The sequence below is a fragment of the Electrophorus electricus genome, chromosome 1 (assembly GCF_013358815.1).
Source record: "Electrophorus electricus isolate fEleEle1 chromosome 1, fEleEle1.pri, whole genome shotgun sequence".
In the NCBI taxonomy this organism is placed as follows: Eukaryota; Metazoa; Chordata; class Actinopteri; order Gymnotiformes; family Gymnotidae; genus Electrophorus; species Electrophorus electricus.
This window is the reverse complement of record NC_049535.1, coordinates 16476933-16491932: the sequence shown is the minus strand read 5'-3', so window position 1 is coordinate 16491932 and position 15000 is coordinate 16476933. Positions and strand designations below refer to the sequence as shown.

The window sequence follows — 15000 nt, the reverse complement described above, 5'->3', positions numbered from 1 at the left end:
AGTGAGGGGAGAGACACAGTGGGTAAGGGAGAGATACAGTGATGAGGGGAGAGACACAGAGGATAAGGGAGAGACACAGTGGGTAAGGGAGAGATACAGTGGTGAGGGGAGAGACACAGTGGGTAAGGGAGAGACACAGTGGTGAGAGGAGAGACGCAGTGGGTAAGGGAGAGATGCAGTGGGTAAAGGAGAGACGCAGTGGGTAAGGGAGAGATGCAGTGGTGAGGGGAGAGACACAGTGGGTAAGGGAGAGACACGGTGGTGAGAGGAGAGACGCAGTGGGTAAGGGAGAGATGCAGTGGTGAGGGGAGAGACGCAGTGGTGAGGGGAGAGACGCAGTGGGTAAGGGAGAGACACAGTGGGTAAGGGAGAGACACAGTGGTGAGGGGAGAGACACAGTGGGTAAAGGAGAGACACAGCTCTCGCCTGGCCCTTCAGCACACAGCTGGCGTGGGAGGTAACAACGTTCGGCGAGGAGGTGGTGGACGAAATCGGGTGATGCACGTCGAAACCGCCAAGTCGGTGAAGGAGGTAAACGACTTGAAGTGAAGCACTCCAGTGGCCAAAACGCCGTGCAGCAAGATAGATGTGGGATTTATGGTTTATCCCTCCCTACTGTACAATACCGGCAGATACCAGCATTCCTCTCTCTATCTCTGTCTCTCACTGACACACACACACACACACACACACACACACAGGAGATTTACACGCATCTTTAATCGGTTTTCTGTATAGGTGCCATGAAATGAGGGGTACAGGTCTTGTGTAGAGAAAAAAAGCAGCATCTGACAGATAATCCCCCCCCACCCCCCAACGGCACAGCCTGTGGATAATAAACAAGCTTCATTACATCCAGGTTTGGGTTTCTCTCACTTTCTCCCTCTACTTCTCTCTGTCTCCCTCCCTCCCTCTCTCTCTCTCTCTCTCTGATGTTTGGTGTGGCTCATTCCGTCCCTGCCATGTTGATTTATTCATGTTTTCCTTTGTTGACCCTTTCCGCAGTTGCTGACCGTGAGCTGTGGGCTTTCTGTTGTTTGGTGCTCTCATCTTGCTCGTCGTGATTGTTATTTCCCAAATGAATGTGCGCCGTTCATTTGCATACAGTGCAGCAAAGAGCCGAACGCGCCGGAGGCTTCCAGCACTCCTTTTCTCTCCCTCTCTCTTTTTCTTTTCTTCTCTCTCTCCCTTTCCCTCATTCTCTCTCTCCCTTTCCCTCTTCCTCTTCTCTCCCTGTCTCTTGGGACAGTGATGGAAAAATGTTCTTTTAGGTTTGAAGGCGATGAATATTTTTCAACACAACAGTGTTTCACTCTCTTCTTCCACTCTCCCGCCTCTCTCTCTCTCTCTCTCTCTCTCTCTCTCTCTCTCTCTCTCTCTCTCTCTCTCTCTCTCTCTCTCTCTCTCTGTTCTGTGTTTCTTTGATCTGTCTTTGGGTTAGTTGTCATTCTATTTGGGTGAGTTCACATTGTACAAGGCTGCTCACACCAGAGAGCAGGAGTTCTACATATGGTCGTACTCTCGGCCCACATGGTCCTCGTCTCTCCACACATCTCCCACGCCTGCGTTCACATTCCACGGCGGATCAAGCAGTATGCATGTTTGGTAAAAATAGGGAACATTGTTGGAGCTTCCTTGCTATCTTTCTTCCAGCTTGGTCCACTGTCACTGTGATAACATTTACATAGTGCGCTTCAGTACTGTGCCATCTCATAAAACACGCCACATGTTTACGCTGAAGCCAGTTAAACATTTATATCTCTAATAAGAGTTTGAGGAAAATAAAAAGAGGGTCGGAACTATGTTCAAATTTTTGCGTCGACTGAACTTCAAATAATGACCAGTTATCGTTCTGTTAACCTGCCATTTTAAGTTTGAACTGACCACAAATCTTAAGGCAGCCTGGCCACGTCATTTTTAAGTTAGCACAGCCATTGTTTTTAAAGATGTGGGATTATGGATCATTAAGTTAGCATCCTCTGTTTCTGTTCTCATAGTGCAGGCACTGCATCTCGGCGCCATGTCCTCCAGCAAGGTCATGGTGACAGGCTCCACCCTCCCGGTCCGGTTTCCCGCTCCGGCGACGTCGGAACAAGTTCACACGTTTGGGTTGGTGGCAGCTCCCCCCACCCCCACTTCCAGCAGTTTCTTTCCACATCAGAGTGGTACGAAGGCTTTGTGTGTGTCACAGCCCCGAGGGCCACAGAATCACGAGGCAGATTAATAATCACAGAGCACATAAACAATCCCTGCGTCTTTGATGGCACACATCAGAGAGACCAAAATTACAAAGAAAAAAAATGGAGAGAGGAAAGAAACAAACTTCTCTCTTTCTCTTCCTCTCTCTCGCTCTCTCGGCTTATTTCGGATACATTTCCTGTTATTGTCACTCTTTGCTGTGGTGTGACAGGGAATGAAAGCATAAAAGTGAACAAATAAAAATGAAAGCATAAACATGAGAAACTATAGAATCTACTCCCAAAAAGGGGGAGGAGAGATGGCTTTTGAAGTAGCATCATCCCGTTTTTCATAAACACTACGGCCTATCTAAAGGAATTCTTAGATTAAATGACAGCCTGCAAATGTTCCTAAACCAGTTAAACAAATCCATCTCATATATTACAGCTATAGCTAGGCTGCGATGTCATAATCTGCATGCAGTGTGATTAAAGCGTTGGATTGCCGCTTTAAACAGCGGTTTACCCCGGAATCTAGACAAACACTTTTTCTATCAGTAAACTATTCAAAGTTTTAGAAGACATTTTAATGCACGGAGTTGCTGAACCCAAAAGACCTCCCTATATCCAGGGAGTCCCTAATGCAACCCAGGGACACAGCACCACATTTCTTTCGTTTTTTTCTCAGCTGTTTGACAGTAAGTCAATTTTCAGATCTTTGGTTATGTCAAGGGCACACCACAGTTCTGTGTTGCGACACCTATGTATTAAGTAGGTGCTGACGCAAATCCAAATGAATACATTTGAAGGCCTTGGCACTAAGAACTTCTTTTTCTGACTCTAAGGCCTAAGAAACGTCTTTATCTGCCTACACAGTGTCCTGCAGATCACAGCACTGCTCTACCACCACCACGTTTCACAGAAGTTCACGTTTCCAGTTCCATATACTTAGTTCTTTATTTCCAGTGCTGTTTGCTCCTAGAATACACATGAAAGCGAAAACAAATCTTAAAAACACCGGCTCGTAATTGACAGGACACCTGCTCTGGAGATGTCGTACATTCAGTACCAGGAAATCTTGACAATATGAGTGATATTATCTTGCAGATGAGTCACGGAAGTCAGAGCTTTGCACATTCCTAAAGCAAAAAGACATCGTTTGAAACCATGCGGGAGATGCCATAGCAGGCGGTACCTTTTACGGAACACTTCTGACAGTGCAGCTTCAGCGGCGGCAGCAACCAAGATGGATCTCGAACGATAGCCGCTCCTGCTTTGCATAATTTCGGTTCCTGCTCACCTTACTCAGATCACAGAAGGAGAATTATTAAAATCAGTTGCAATTATTTTACAGGCCAAACTGTGTAATTTGTGTCAGCCAGGCTGTGATTGTTTATCAGTAGTCAAGAGAAATATCTCGACATCGCAGACTAGTGTCAGTGCAGCAGTGCCATGACACGTTCACATCTACACACTACACAGAGACCACAAAGACCTGCAGGAGCATGCGGGCCACGTCCACAGAGGGGTGTGAGGATTCTACAAACACAGCCCTTCATCATGCTCGGGGAAGACCAGGCCGCAGAGACGAGATGCAAGTACAGGTACGGGAGACTTGGCCACTAGACCAAGGCTGGACAAATAAACAGATATTTAGAGCCAGAATCAAAGAATTTAGACCACAGAGTGAAAGGAGGGATTGTTATTCCGAAGGCAGAACAGAGCAGGAGCAACTGCGGGATCGCCGCAGTTGTCACGGTCTCCCCTGACTTGGGGTGGATGCTGGATTTTTGGATGCAGGACTCCACGGTGGCATTGGAACAAGCACCCCCCTCCCGTTACAAACAAGCACCACATGCACCATCTAAATGGCATTGGCAATGCAACAGCGTGGCTGACAGTGCTCCAGCGCCACGTGCGCAAACATGCCATGGTCTTCTGGGAGGAGAGGCGCAGAAGAACAATGCCAAAGTCACATTTAATTCATCAGGCATTCATGAATCCTTCATAAATCCGAGATTTGAAAGCAATGCACCAGGCATGTTATCAGTAACTTTCATGAAAAGACACATTCTGTTATTTTCTACTAGACCACAATGGTGCGAGAGAGGTTTTTTTTTTTTTTTCTTTTTTTAACACAGTGGTTCCATATAGACTCCTCATGCGCCTCTTCTATCTCGTCTGACCGGCTGAGATATCCAGTCATGACAGGAAAACCCATCCGGGAGTCCTGGAGTAGGAGAGGTCTTTGTCCGGTGTGATTCAAAACATGATATGAAGTTGTCCGGCCTTCCCGGCACTCCCGCTGTTGCGGACTGACTCATCGAAGATGTGAAGTTACAGTGCGTGACTGCAAGGTGCGGACCACATCGAAGCCGGTCGTTGGTCAGCCCCATTCCACGCGGCTCCCTCGGCCGGTCCAGAACTCCCGCTGATTGTCGCCGCTTCCTGATTGCTGGGGCGTCAGGAGGGGGCGGAGCCTTTGGGAAATAAAAGGGTTGGTTTCCGTGTAAAACATCGTCACCGTTGATGCCTTTTAACTCAAGACGAGGTTGATCGACAATACGCTCATTGTGAAAAACAAGCTACCCAAACTGATATTTATGTTCTCACGATGTATTTCACCTAAGACAGCACACTGCATGTCCAGCCATGACTATGACTTTAGTTGCGTAAATATTGACACTCATTAAAGTGACGCTATGGTGAATTTGACTTCCAGTGGCATGGCTACGGCAAGTATCTCCTGTCCAAGCTGAACGTTACTTTTATTCGTGTGCTTTTTTGGGGGGGGGGGGGTCTTGATATCTGAAATACTGATGGAAAATAAGTCAAGAGCATAACTAATAAAACAAATGGCAGCTGGTTCTAATTTCTGCAAACACCCCCACCCCACCAACATCACAAGCCAAATGAGACCGGAAGGTGGAGGACGCAGCTCCAGTCACTGCGGTACATCTCAGGAATCTCGACAGGCACAAAGGCATGGAACAAACGGTCACATCAGAATTTCACAACGGCAGTTGTGAAGGGGGGGGGTAGCGTGGGGAAGGGGTTGACAGCAGTATTCTTGTGAGAAATGTTTGACTAAGAGTTTTTGTCAGTTATACACATACCGCTCCAAGATGAAACTGACAAGCACAGGAAACTCTGACAGTAAACACACATCCAGAGAAAGAGAGAAGCAGGAATTCTCCTGCCATATAGCATTTGACGATTATTTGTTCGATCTGGAGGCAAATTGTTTTCAGATTTGTTACACAGCCAAACAGAATTGCAAACATCCTCTTATATCTTTTTTCTTCATTATTGCAAAATCGTCCTGTTTCGAATTTTCTCAACCCTGGATAAATGTACCGTATGACTAAAACCGATCGTAGCCTATATTTTCACTGCAGTCCTCAGAAGACAAACATTTCTTCAGATGTTCGCAGCATTGGTCCAGCTCTTCCTTCATAATACATGACTGCAAACCCTGTTGAAGACATAAAAACTATAGGGAAAAAAACAACAACTACAAACTATGGGATCTTTCTTACCTAGCCGAAAACAGGACTTGAACACTAGACTTGGGTTAACTTAGTAATGTGAACCCTAGCTGAACATTAGCCGGTAACATGAGGTCTAATTCAGTCGACTCAACACAGCTACGACGTTGACAACGGCGTTATCAGTTGATTATGCCTCCTTGTGTCCTTCGCAGACGGAGGGCCAGAGGTCGGCTTCACCTGGCTGTACATCTGCTTCCACTCTTTAATAACACGTCAAAATGACAGTTGTGTTACTTGTGGCTTTATGTTATATTAATACATCTGAATATATGTGACAAACATGGTATTGAAGGTCAGAGAGGAAATAGTTCTTGACATGCCAGTGTTTCGTAAAATACCTGCTGAAGTATCTGATTTGTGATTGAAGCTCAAGCATTTACACACACGTGTACACCCATGCATTTAAACACACAAATGTACACACAAGCTCTTACACACATGCATTTACACCCACACATGTACACATACACATGGCTAATTTGCCTGAAATTCCTGTTGAAGTGCTCACATTTAGACATTTACATTTTTGAGGGAAAAACATACCCACACGTACACTAACACAAGCACTCACACACACACACACACACACACTTTTATTAACATTGAAAGTATTTGGCTGTTGTGCTAAAATGACTGTAAAGCACCGAACAACTCCAGGCACAAACACTACATTCCTGTTCCAGAGGAGAATTTACACACATTTGCCAAGAACACTTATTGTTCATCAGCTCAACCACGACAACATGTTTGTCAGCAACTGAAGTGTCTCCATTCCAAATTTAGGTACCTCCCAATGCATTTTCCATTTCGCCCGTATTACAAACACTTTTGGCATATAGGAAGCCTGTACAAGATAACACCCTCCACCCAACACCCTAAAATGTATTCACCGCTTCCCTGAGTGCTGATTGGTTTTGTTTCATCATCAGCCACACCTCCAACTGGTGTCATCGACACATAACGGGCTTCTGATTGGCTTAAGGTAGGCAGCGTAGTGGTCCCGTCCCACTTGGGCTGTGTAACTTGAGGAATGAGTATGTCAGGACTATTTCAGTTCGCTTTGAAGTCTTATTTTGCATCACCCTAGAGGCGAACGCGGGGAATCTATACTGAGTATGCAGGAAAACTTTAAACGCTCTCCTTTTCTGTAGAGCATAGGAGACGTGGTGGGAAACTCAATCAGTTCTGTCAAGATATTTTAAACTGAGCTTTCTGATCTTGTCATACATCAAAAATTACTCAAAAGTGCTAATGTGACACATTGGCTTTGAACGGTACTGTTAACAAGATATATATAAAGCCGTGAAACTTGAGTATGGCATTTGCTGGGTTTCCTTTGTTATTTGCTTATTTATTATAGAATAGGTAATTCCAGTCATTATGGTTTGTGTAAGTGTGCTCTAATTTTTTTTAAATATATGTGGATAATGAGATTTTTTCAGACTGGGCAAGAAAGGAAGAACAGCAGTGGTGGAAAAGGGATGCTACCCCTTTAAGAAGAGGCGCTGAGGCAGTGTCCTTCACAACTCTTACTGGAGCCGTGGCTTCTCCATGTAGGTTTTCAATATCTTCCTTTTTTTTACTTGAACAAGTAACCACATGGTTTTGTGTTATTTTAAAGTGTTCATACGTTCTTCAGTCATCTGTGCATGTCACATCTGAACATAAAGCCCCCAGGGGAGGCTCTACCATCACACTGGGAGCCTTGCAGGCATCAGAGTGCGCTTCAACCCCCACCCCCCCAACACACACACACACACACACACACACCACCACCACATTCATCACCTGCTATCATGTCCCGCTGCCACCCCGCGGACGCCCCGCGGACGCCCCGCGGACGCCCTGCAATCCGCCTGCTCTCTGCAGGGCCAGGTAGGGTGCCAGGGCAGTACAATGCTCTAGGATTAGCATCAAAGGGGCAGTGACTAGGCCCAGCATCCCAGGCTGCTTTGAGGTCCTACATGAGAAGGTGGGGGGTGGGGGGGTGTTGGTGGGAGCCAGCTGGGGGTGAGGTTGGGGAGGGGGCAGGACTGCGGCAGCCAGGGTCAGAGCGCCGAGAGTCCAACGGAACGGAGCATGGGAACCGCCTCTGCTAACACGCTAGCGCTCACCATGGGGCCAGCTCAGTACACAGCGGGGTTCTCTGTGTGGAAGCGTGCATCTGTTCACGGCGAGAGAGTGCAGCTGACACCCAGATAATGCTGGAACTCGATGGTTTCTCCTTCCACCTCGTTTCTTCCATCTCCTCTGTTTCTCCCACGCCCCCCCATCCCTACACCCCCCCCACACCTCTTCGACCACCACACACACAACCTTTTTCTGTAGCTGCTCCATTTCAGATGTCGCTTCGTTGGGGGGGGGGATTGAGCCTGAAAGGAGAGAGGACAGCATGGGGCTTTCAGGATTGGTGCGCCGAATCAGGGAGGTTTTGAGGCGAAGGCAAAAATCGCATTTAGATGGCTGAGGGCTGCCGCGGACATTAGCGGGATGAGGCGGGTGCTAGTCTGCTCCAAACTGCCCAGGGTCTCTTCAGTCAGGATCCTCCGCAGTACAGCCAACTTAGCCGACGCAGTTAGCCGCTCAGTCTTGATATGCACGCCTTTCACAAAGAAGAGGATTACAGGTAGCGCTGCTTCCACTGTTACGAATTTAGCGTTCAGTTCGTTCAGACCACATTGCCCCCCCCCACCCTTCGTTTCTGTGATGCGTGAATAAAACATAACTGTCACGATATGCGTCATTTTAAGCCGATTTTCAGTCCTGTGATGAGGTGAACTGGAGCGAATAAGCTGGACACAGCAGATGGCTAAGAGTCCTTAGCGGTTGCTAAGGTCCCCCACTACTCCGATCATGTGAGAGCTCAGTTAGCGTAGAACAAGGGAGGAGAAGAAATCACAGCACGAGATAACAAGCATGAAAAATGTATAATCCGCAGTCTTGTGTTACGCGGTCCAAAAAGTCAAACATCTTTTTTCGCTTCCATTCTGATGGCTAGGATATTGTCAAGTTGTCATGACGACAGGGATGTTCCGCTGAAGTCTCGCGCCTGGCTGTCCAATCGGATGACGGGGGGCTCAAACTGCAATACGAACGTGAAGGGACACACCTTTCCCAGTAACACAATGCCAAGGACGACGTCCTGGTCCAAGACCACCTATGGAACGTCGTCCGCTACAGGACCGAGGCAGCAAACGGGCTGCAGTGATCAGATTCCGAACGGAACCGCCATGGAGGAGGAGGTGAGACAGGGCCAGGTAGGGGGTCGTCACGTTGACTTTTGGCAATGTCGTTGCTTATCTGTGGCATCTTCTCTGCCCTCCATTATTGTCCTTGGCTAATGTGCCAGTGAATTTAAAAGTATGACTTGAATTGCTAGCTATTTTTTTGCTGTTGTTGTGGTAAGGTCCTTGTTGTGGTCATGTTCTTCCTGAAGTGAACTTTTAGAAATTAGGGACAACTCCAGCAGGTGGTTATAGGGTTGCTGTATGAAAATCCATATTGTGATAAAAAATTATATCCGTAAAACCGTGAAATCCGCAAAGCTCGCTCCATATGCCTGTCACACGCAGGGAGCTAATGGTTGCGCTACACATGTTAATACGCAAAAACTACAACTTACGTGTATAAAAAGTGGGTGAAATGCAACCACGGCCATTTATTTGTGAACGAAGGGTGAAAGAATCTTTTCTCTGACTTCCCTGTTGGGCTAAATTAGATGCAGCAGTGGTGAAATGCCCTCAGCCTTCCGTAGCTGCCATTTAGCCACGGATGCTTCACAGGAGGACCCTGCGGTCTGGGTTTTTTGTGGGTTTTTATTTTTTCATCCAGCACTGCAGGTAGCCATATGCTCTTACCCTCTCCAACAGAGCTCTTTTCTTGCACAGCTGCCCATTAGCGATATCTACCCTGAAGTCAATACAGGGCCCTCTTATAAGATTATTAAAACCTTCATTCATTTTCAGTACATCTTTTCTGCACCCCACCCTCCCATCCTCTGTTCCCCAAAGCCCCACCATCACGGTGTCTCGGTGGGAAACCACTGGGGAGACTGACTGTGATGGTGGACATGTTTGGCTCTTCAAATCCAAGGCTGAAACGGGGACTGTCAGCCTGAGACGCCTGCATTTATTGGGTCTTGGTTGGATATCAGGCACATTAAATACTGGATACTGGCCCTGTTTTTTTCTTTCTTAAAAAAAAAAAAAAAGCCACATAGTTGCACTAAGTTGAGTGAAGGTCACGTTTAGGTTTCTCACTGATCACTGTTTTTGCTTTGGAGGTTTAAGAATATGCAACACATAGCATGTAAGTAAGAACTGCAGGATTGCAGAAATGTAAAAAAAAAAATGGAAAAAAAAGAAGTGATTTGTTAGAATTCTGATGATGTTCTGATCTTCTCGCTCCACTGTGCAGTTCTGGAGAAATGTCTGACTAAAAGAACCTGGATTTACTTAAAGACAATAAAATCACTCAGCATCAGTACTACACCACAATCAGTACTACACCACAATCAGTACTACACCACACCTACACCACAATCAGTACAACACCACACCTACATCACAATCAGTACTACACCACAATCAGACTACACCACACCTACACCACAATCAGTTCTACACCACACCTACACCACAATCAGTACTACAACGCAATCAGTACTACACCACACCTACACCACAGTCAGTACTGCACCATAATCTACACCACAATCAGTACTACACCACACCTACACCACAATCGGTACTGCACCATAATCTACACCACAATCAGTACAACACCACACCTACACCACAATCAGTACTACACCACAATCAGACTACACCACACCTACACCACAATCAGTTCTACACCACACCTACACCACAATCAGTACTACAACACACCTACACCACAATCAGTACTACGTCACACATACACCACAATCAGTACTACACCACAATCTGTTCTACACCACAACTACACCACAATCAGTACTACACCACAATCAGTACTACACCACACCTACACCACAATCAGTTCTACACCACAACTAGACCACAATCAGTACTACACCACAATCAGTACTACAACACACCTACACCCCAATCAGTACTACAACACAATCAGTACTACAACACACCTACACCACAATCAGCTCTACACCACACCTACACCACAATCAGTACTACAGCACAATCGGTGCTACACCACACCTACACCACAATCTGTACTACACCACAATCAGCACTACAACACACCTACACCCCAATCAGTACTACAACACAATCAGTACTACAACACACCTACACCACAATCAGCTCTACACCACACCTACACCACAATCAGTACTACAGCACAATCGGTGCTACACCACACCTACACCACAATCTGTACTACACCACAATCAGCACTACACCACACCTACACCACAATTGGTGCTACACCACACCTACACCACAATCAGTACTACAACACAATCAGTACTACAACACACCTACACCACAATCAGCTCTACACCACACCTACACCACAATCAGTACTACAGCACAATCGGTGCTACACCACACCTACACCACAATCTGTACTACACCACAATCAGCACTACACCACACCTACACCACAATTGGTGCTACACCACACCTACACCACAATCAATACAAAAGAATGCTTCTAGCACATATTTCACACCCACCAGTAGTGGTCGATACCAACATGTGTTTTTCAATGGCGGATGCTGATGCCAATATCAGAGTGAAGGCTGGCCGATGGCAGTTATCATGTTGCTGTTTTTTCTATTTCATATAATACAACAATGTAATAATAACATTATTTTATTGTCTTTATTACCTCTGTTTGAGTAAGTAGATCTGCATTCTGTCTCAGGGATCCTATTTTAATTAATAAACTCTAAACTAAATTAAGGTCCACAGGTAATCAAAAAAATAAAACTTTATTTACACAACAAAAACAAAAAAAAAACAAAAAAACAAAAAACTTGATTATTTAATCAGCCCAAATAATCAGTCAGATTGAATCGGACCACCACTACATGGGAGCAGTGTGTACATTTGGGAACTAAGCTTTATTAAACCACAAAATAAATGACTTTTTAATGAAGGAGTAACTGAAGATTTGTTTAAGATGAAATGTGCTTACGGCATTTGCTCGGAGCCTGTTTCTATCTGTCTATCTGCAGACGTCTATCCGTCCTTCCTATTATAGCAAGGCACCCTGAAACAGAAACTACATCCTGCATATCTGAAGGTCAAGACTATCAGAGAAGTCACAGGACTAGCAATTATCAAGCTGTTCAGACAGAGTCTGGGAATTTCAACAATGAAATTGCATGACTTGGACAGAACACTGTGCTGGCTGTTTCGCTAGTCTGCTGATCCAATTTCTGGGTATTATCCCTTGTCTGGTCCAGTTGTCTCATCACCCAGTGCAGATTGGGATGGTGTGACCACTGAGATGCTGTGATTGAGACAGGATTAGACAATCGCCCCAAGGCTACTGCTATTATAGGCTGGAGATTGCCACACTATGGACTTACAAAAGTTACAATGACTGTCAGGGACTGACAATAAAATGCCGGGGCTCTGTGTCGAAAATGGAGAAAACACACAACACGCACACACACACACACACACACACACAAAAAAAAAAGAACTGCATATATAATTATAAGAAAGAAGTGTAAGTATTTTGAACACTTGGTGGCGTACAAAGGATCGGCAATGTTACCTCACGTCAGCTGCTTTGTATAGAAAATCAAACCTGTTAACAAATTTACATTTGGTATACTACACAAACACAAAAAAAACGGATCACATACCAGAAAATGGAACTTTTGTGTTTAAAGTCAGGCCTAATACATCCGTGAGCTACACACATGGTCACGTTCCTGCAGCGTCTCGGGCTACATATGCGATACGATGATGGCGATGGCAAAGATTTTTTGTTGCTACAGGGTGACCACCATGACATGCAGAGCCCCCGCCACGCCTTACTGGGACTTTTTTCAGTTATTTACAGTCATCCCGTAACCACACACACACAACTCTGCAGACACTCGGTGATCTATTTAAACCACTTCCATCTTCTGGCCTTCCCCTTTCGTGTATGTGTGTGTGTGTGTGTGTGTGTGTGTGTGTGTATATATATATATATACACACACACACACACACACACACACACACACACACACACTATACCTCTACTGAAGGCAGCCTACACCAAACAACATCCTACCCCGAAACTCCTTCTGTAGGAAGACAGAATGGCAAACTCCCAGACACCATGGAGGAGAAGCTGACATGTTTAAGCAACTTTCTGCTTCATGCGTGTCACACTGCCTGTGGTTGCACACCTTGGTTTCCTTCAGCATAGGTCTGACGGGGCCGACCGGCACTCGGAAATCCACGCTCCAGATTCCGAGTCTCTGCATGCGTTCTGGAGGACACTGCTGTGCATCAGCTCTCCCAGTTCAGCCAGCACGCTCCCTCCCAGCGAATCACGGCAATGGTTTTTTTTTTTTTTCCCACCTTTGGTCTTGGTGAGGGAAAGGAAAGTTAGAAAACAACGATGGCAACTGTTGTCCTTCGCATCAAGCACTGCTAGAGGAGTCTTACTCCTGGCGATACCTTGTCATCTTTGTTCCGCCCGTGTTTGTGGGGGCAGAGTGAGGTGTCTCGCTCATAAATTGGATGCAGGTAGGCCGGTGTCAGGCCTCCGTGAGGTACTGCTTTTCATCTGTCACTGGGATTGTGCCGAGTTTTCGCGTAATTGATGTTTTGCATAAACCCGCTTGTCCTGGGAGTTCCTGTCAGTGCACAATGTTAGCTCAGATCCCGGCTACTTGAGGAGAGGAGGGGCATTTTGAAGGCTCCTGAAACGTTTGGACATAGCGCATAAGAGACCGCAAAGCCGACTTGATCTTCTCACAGTTGTCCTGAATGTCTGACAGGTGGAGGGAGATGAGGGTCTGTTCATCCTTAGTTTTAAAATCTCCGTCCATCTTTAATAGCTTCCCTACGGCACCCCGTATCTTCATCCCGTCTTCCACAGAGTCCAGTCGAGGTCTGGCATCTCTGCCTGCCAAACGGAGACGTAACCCAGGCAATGTTCTGTCACCAGCTATTGTTACCCAGCCTACACCACAACACACAGTTCTGTATCTCCACCGCCAGCGAAAAAATCCATCTGCTTCACTAAAAGACATTTTCTGCATGACTAGTAGCTGAAAAGGTTCATAGGAATTACAGAGAAATTGAATATCTAGGGAGGAAAAGAGGACAAATGTAGCTAACAAGTTTGTTATTTTTCTTCGCCAAGGTTGAATCTGTTTTTCACATAGCTGAGGAAAGCAGAAACGCATGTGCGTGCGCTGGCCTTCTTTACATAACAGCTGGAGTCTGGGTCCATCTTCACGTGACAGCTGGAGTCTGGGTCCATTTTCACGTGACAGCTGGAGTCTGGGTCCATCTTCACGTGACAGCTGGAGTCTTGGTCCATCTTCACGTGACAGCTGGAGTCCTGTTCCATCTTCACGTGACAGCTGGAGTCCTGGTCCATCTTCACGTGACAGCTGGAGTCTTGGTCCATCTTCACGTGACAGCTGGAGTCTTGGTCCACCTTCACGTGACAGCTGGAGTCTTGGTCCATTTTCATGTGACAGCTGGAGTCCTGGTCCATCTTCACGTGACAGCTAGAGTCTTGGTCCATCTTCACGTGACATCTGGAGTCTTGGTCCATCTTCATGCTTTTTAGGTGAGGTTTAGAAGCGGAAGAATAAGACATACTATAATGCTACGTTGAGCTTACTCAAGGGACTCACGCATGTGCATGCGCTGGCCTTCTTTACATAACAGCTGGAGTCTTGGTCCATCTTCACTTGACAGCTGGAGTCTTGGTCCATCTTCACGTGATAGCTGGAGTCTTGGTCCATTTTCACGTGACATCTGGAGTCTTGGTCCATCTTCATGCTTTTTAGATGAGGTTTAGAAGCGGAAGAATAAGACACACTATAATGCTACATTGAGCTTACTCAAGGGACTCACGTTGAGTCTACTCTAATTTTATTTAACTCTTTTACACATTTAATTAGTAATTTACACCAATTAAAGCAGCATCCTTAAATAATTTAACTTAGGTAAACTGAAATGAGTCCAACATTATCCATTAGTCATCTGAAAGGTCTTGAACAATGAACACATGACAATGTATCATATCGATGTATCATACACTTAAGCCAGCGTTAACCCTACATGTTAATTCCACAGTTAGC

General features: G+C 45.9%; 1 long non-coding RNA gene across 4 annotated transcripts in view; it reads left to right on the top strand.

Moving 5' to 3' along the window:
- Positions 1 to 6766: 6766 nt before the first annotated feature.
- Positions 6767 to 15000, top strand: part of LOC113583280 — a 22221-nt gene continuing 13987 nt past the window's right edge. Inside the window, exons 1-3 of one of the 4 annotated variants that reach the window (XR_003411259.2) lie at positions 6767 to 6841; positions 7161 to 7281; positions 8727 to 8970. This is a non-coding gene — a long non-coding RNA (uncharacterized LOC113583280). The other 3 variants (XR_003411258.2, XR_003411261.2, XR_003411260.2) reach the window with 3 other exon arrangements.